The sequence below is a fragment of the Octopus bimaculoides genome, chromosome 4 (assembly GCF_001194135.2).
Source record: "Octopus bimaculoides isolate UCB-OBI-ISO-001 chromosome 4, ASM119413v2, whole genome shotgun sequence".
NCBI classification, from domain to species: domain Eukaryota; kingdom Metazoa; phylum Mollusca; class Cephalopoda; order Octopoda; family Octopodidae; genus Octopus; species Octopus bimaculoides.
The window spans coordinates 136,383,338-136,389,527 of NC_068984.1; the positions used below are offsets into that span (position 1 = coordinate 136,383,338).

A 6,190-nucleotide genomic window follows, 5' to 3' on the forward strand; every position below is an offset into this window, starting at 1 on the left:
ATATATATATATATATATATATATATATACCCAGGTATATATACATCTAAACATATATGTAATAAATATTTGTATACTTATATATTTACGGTGATTCATGTACATGTGTCAATGTATGAATGTGACTACAAATATCTATCTTCATAAGTATGTGTAGATACTCACACGCCGCACAACACACTCAGACACACACTCAGACACACACACAGACACACACACACACGCAAGTATATATGATATAATTATACATAGAAACATGTGCACTTATTTTTATTATTTTTATAAAAACCTTGATAATATATTCATACACGTGTGTATGTGTGTGTGTGTGTGTATGCGGAGAGAGCGATTGATAGATAGATAGATAGATAGATAGATAGATAGATAGATAGATAGATAGATAGATAGATAGAAACTTAGATAGATATATGGATATCATCCAAAATCTACCCACCCTCACCGGAGATAAAAGAATGACCAAAATTTTAGGCTCACACAAAATTATCAAAAGCAAAATGCAACCTAAATCATTGAAAAAATATTAACCGTGTCCCCAAAACATGTGCTGAGAGTGATAAAAATCAAACATCAAGTCCACATCATAGTGTCTGGAGTGGTCACTAGTGATGGTGACGTTATACCTCCATTCATCTTCCCACACGGCTTCACACTCAACACGGAGGCCTACATCAAGTTCCAGAAGAAGGTAGTGCTACCCTGAGTTAAGAAGGTGGCTGCTAGAAGATCTTATGCCTGGCAAGAGGTCTCTGCATCATGCCACATAAGAAAGAGAATGTAAGACATTTTCTGCGACCACATCACCCCTAACATCTGGCCACCTAACTCCCGAAACTAAAACCTCCTTGATTATTGTCTGGGGTACAATTGAGCGAGAAACCGACAAAACTCCTTGTAACACCAAAGATTACCTGTTATGCCTACGCCCATACATATTGACGTACACAAATGTTTCCATTCAATCTTTCCCTTACGATTATGAAAACAAGCTCTGGTCATTAGACCTTAAGAAGAGGTAAACTTTATTTCTATGTATAAAGTTGCGTAAAACATGTTCAGATTAACTTGGAAACATATGTAGTTTTGATTTACCTTTTCTATTTCTTATACTCTTCGATTTATATTCGTATAATTAGTAATTTTCTTTGTTAAAACGTGAGTGGTATAGTGATGGTCGTTTTAATGAAATTTCCATCTGTTTCAATATTGGACAAAGTATATAACATGCGCTGCATAACAAACTTTAATAATCATGTATTATCTACGTTTCTGTTATCTATATAATCCGTGTACATACACACATTTTAAGAGTATATGCGAGTGTGTACATTGATACGTTTTACAGAACGTAATGTGATTTACACCCCGATTATAAATGTTTCATTAAATATATATTACTAGAAAAAGGAGAAGTAAGTTAGCTAACAATAACATGCTGTCGGACTACAAACCTGCTAACAATGTGCATATGAAAAATATCAAATAAATTTATAACTGTAAACTAGATATCTGTAATTGTCATGATTCTACTGCGCCTTTTCACTTGCAGATATGGACTTTACAAAACGTGCAAATGCCATGGAGAAAATCCCGCGACTTGCAAATAACTAGACAGCAGAATACTACGTGAAAATACACCCATCCCATGTAGAAGAGAGTTTAACACAAAACTCATTACATAAATACAAGTTCATTGTAACAACAAACTGGTACCAAACATTAACGATCCAACAAAACCGCAAATGCAGCAAGAGGTAAGATGCCAACGGTAAGAAAATTTAATATATCTTAACATATTAAATCCTGTCGAAATGAAAAGCGATATACAAACAGCCCATGAAGCACACCTGAATTTAAAATAAAGTAAATAACAAACAGAAAATATAGCTGGAATGTTGGTGTTCTTTAAATGTTGATTTACGTTTCCAAAGGAGTAATAAACAAGTATGAACAATCCTTAATAAAATACTTAATATTGGAGGAAAAGCAGCTTTTTAATAACACGTCTTTAAAATCTATTACTTATAAGAATATATATATATGTATATATATGCGTCTCTGTGTGTGTGCGTGCGTACGTGCGGCCGTGGGTGCGTGTGTGCGTGCGTGTACGCGTGGGTGTGTGTGCATCGGTGTGTGTGTGTGTCTGTATGTATGAAGGTAGATAGATAAATTGAAACGTGCATACACACGCATACACACATCCACCCACGTTCAAATATGTATTCATAGATACATAGACATTCATGCATGCACGTATGCAGATCTACATACATAAATACATGCATACCTACATACATACATACATACATACATACATACATATATATATATATATATATATGCATGCAACATGCATATATACATACATACATATATGCAGTCTCACATACATACATATATATAAGCATATATGCATGCATACATACAAGCATACATACATTCATTCATACACACATATATACATACATGCATGCGTTCATACATACATTCAGGCATACATACGCAGATGCATACATGCTTGCGTATATAACATATTAAGACTGAGAAAATTCTCAGGATAGTAAAGCCCAAAGAGAGGACTTGATTGGCAGATACGAGTACAAAAGAAAACACTTAAATTCTATTGGATTATGTAATCAACCTTTTGCAAAAGATAAAAACTGACTGGGGTTGGCGGAAACTGATTCAATATCGAAGAAATCCAGGAAAATGGCGAAGAACCAATAGCAAGTTACAGGTCAAGAATTTAACGTATAAATTATATACAGCGTCTCCTGAATGACTCCTCCATGGATATTAAGATAGTCATGATGTGACAACCAAACACTTAAATTGGGAGTTAGATTTTCAAGTTGATTCGAACATTTTGTAATTAACAAAACTATGGATGCCAAAAGTGCAGCGACAAGCGTGGAAATCGGTTATAGGCTGACACGATGATAAGAAAGCATGCAGTTCTACATCCCATGCGTAAGTGCTAGAGGATTTTTGAGTTGCTAAATTTCCAGAGAACATAATGGGTGACACAAAACTAAAATAGGTTTCATCTAGTGTTACTATTTTGAAGTTAAAATGCAAGAGCTCAACATATTTTCCCCAATAGGAAATCATATCGTAAGAGTGATTAATGCCGTTTATATGTAACCTAACACATAACCTTTTGTAGATTACCTGAAATATATGCTACGAATACTGATGATATAAGGGGCCTGGACTTTATATCGACAGTTTCAAATGACAAAAAGATGGTGTTTAACCGCAATAAGCTTTTTCCAACTTATTTCAAAATTGACAGAAAACTATGAGCTAATTTTGAATTATTCCGTATCAATGTCAAAAGGACTCTGACAGAGAGAACTTACAGCCGATTAAGCGTTCACTCGACACATGAAACAAATCATTGAATAGTTAGTTGGGGAAAATAAAGAAACAGTATTGAACCAATGCGTGTGTTTATTTCAATTTTTTAATGACCCTCCCAAGACACAACAATAATTTGAATGTTTCTCCGCTATTTGATGAAAAATGTTAACGATACCTAGAGACGGATGAAAAATATTCTATGATGGAACTTTGAACAGGGAGCCTATACTCAGAGAATATGGACCTCAAAAATTTCTGTCCATCTACAATATATCCTTAAACTCAAAGTGAATTTGCAGTAGCTGTAGTCATAAAAAAACATCAGGTACTCGATTGAATATTAGATGAAATCCGCACCATTTATATGGAAACACAAAATCTATCAACACGTAACAGAAATTCCACATTAATAGTAATATAAGCGCCCCAACCGATAACAATTAGACTCAAAGCAGTTTAAATTGGACTAACAATACACATATGCATAATGCATGTGTGTGTGTTTGTGTGTGTGTGTACATCTACATGCATAGTAAGAGAAAGGAACAAGGGCAAACCTGATATTCCGAAATTTCCAATTGCTACACGATTGGAAATTCGACAACACATGGTGTCACACAATGAACACAACCAGTAGATGCAGCTCATAGGTTCAGAATAGAGCAAGCATATCGTCAGAAAATTGTGAAAGAAATACAGACAGCCTGTGTGTGCAAGCGGCGGTGGTAGTTTAACGTTTAACGTGCTTAACATTAGAGACGAAACCTATGGGCTCATCGACAGCATAACCAATCACACCTGTGTGTGAGTGTGTGTGTGTGTGTAAACCTTCACACAGATAAGTTAGTGATAATTTGCCGATATACAGAATATGTAAACATTTCAAATTCTATATGATGCGTTACACTCCTAAATTCACTTAGAAAGTGAGTTCGTGTCAATATTCACGTGATTCTATGAGGATGATGTAGAGACTGTAATATCCATAGTTTACGTAAAATGATTATAAACGAGAAAATCAAGTTAGATATACTTAATAAACCGTATTCTTACAAGTGTTGCTGCAGTATTACAGATATGTAGGCTCGTTGACAAGTGAGACACTAATAAAACTATGATACTGTCACGAAACAGAAGTCTGTGACTAGCTACAAGCATGGAAGATAGTGTTGGGCGGTTAATAGAAAATAGATATATACTAATATATCCATACTTATCCAATATCTTTAACCGTTAATCCAGACACTTATGTTTTTCTCTCTTTTATCTCTCTCTCTCTCTCTCTCTCTCTCTCTCTCTCTCCCCGATTTTTCCTCTCTTCATCTGTTTTCTCTTTTCATTCTTCTCTCTAGAAGAGTATAGGCTCGAAACGTCGAAGATATTTTTTCGTTTTTCCTGAGCGTCAAACTAATATAGCTTGTTTATTTTTCATCTACTTGTCTCTGGCTTTTGTTTATGGTTTTTATACAAATTTGAACCATATCCTAACATATTCAGGCTTGTACGCATACAAACACCAGCTCAGGTATACTCATACCGATATAAAGAGAAACTAAAATTATATTCATTCACGTACACATAATCTGACATTATATTCTCACAGATAATGGAGCCTTACATAATACGAGACTCCCTTACACAAATACAACAATAACTCCCATACTAATTTAATTATATACAAATGGATAGGGTGGTATATGTATATACATATAAATATGTGTAGATAGATAGATAGATAGATAGATAGATAGATAGATAGACTGACTGACAAATAGATAGATAGATAGATAGATATGTTTCTTTATTGGCCACACAGAGGGGACAAAATACAAAGTGGAGCTTTTCTTTTTGTGAAGGAAGGAAAATAAAAGGTCAGTAGAATTTCGATGAAAAGGGATCGTGAAAAAAAAAAAACTGGGGAAGCCGATCAATAGGGATCGTGTATCACAGAAATGTCATAGTGTAAAATGGGAAACATATTAGGTTTATCCGTGGAAAGAAAAGCCTACGGAAAAGACCACGGTAACCTCGGGCAATAATGTCATGCAAGAAACACATTTCAGTGACTCTCTTTTTTGCTTTCTGTTTCTGGTTCGCGTGTATGTACGTATGGGTGTGTGTATGCTTGTGTGTGGTGTATTATACAAAAGTGAAGGCGCGTGGCTCAGGGCTTAGGGTATTCGACTCACTATCGTAAGGTAGTGAGTTCGATTCTCGGTTGAGAGTTGTGTCGTTGAGCAAGACACTTTTTTTCACTCGTTTCGATCCATTCAGCTGGCAAAAACGAGTCGCACCTGTAATTCAAAAGGCACTACGTCAAAGGTACAACGTGTCTGTGGAATGCTCAGCCACATGCACGTTACTTTCACGAACAGGCTTTTCCATTGGTCAGATCAAATGGAACCCACATCGTCGAAACCGACGGAGTACCAATTATACAGAAGAAAAAAATTGATAGAGGTGCATATTGACAATTGCATATACATGTACGCACACTTACACACACATACACACATACATGTGTATATATACTTATATACATACATATATACATTCAAATACATTCACGTAATTATAAAATTATGACTCCCATTTTTGGGCGTAAGAGTGGCTGAATGGGCGCAGGAATGACTGTGCGGTAAGTGGCTTGCTTACCAACCACATGGTCCCGGGTTCAGTCCCACTGCGTGGCAGGTTAGGCAATTGTATTATGCTATAGGTTCGGACAGGCCAAAGCCTTGTGAGTGGATTTGGTAGACTGAAACTGAAAGAAGCCCGTTGTATATACATGCATACACACACACAC

At 35.7% G+C, this 6,190-nt stretch overlaps 1 long non-coding RNA gene across 1 annotated transcript in view; it reads left to right on the plus strand.

The window, feature by feature from the left end:
• The window catches only part of LOC128247638 (uncharacterized), a 31,349-nt gene that overhangs the window by 17,867 nt on the left and 7,292 nt on the right, over positions 1-6,190 (plus strand). Inside the window, exon 2 of the long non-coding RNA XR_008264013.1 lies at positions 1,568-1,786. This is a non-coding gene — a long non-coding RNA (uncharacterized LOC128247638). The remainder of the gene's footprint in view (positions 1-1,567; positions 1,787-6,190) is intronic.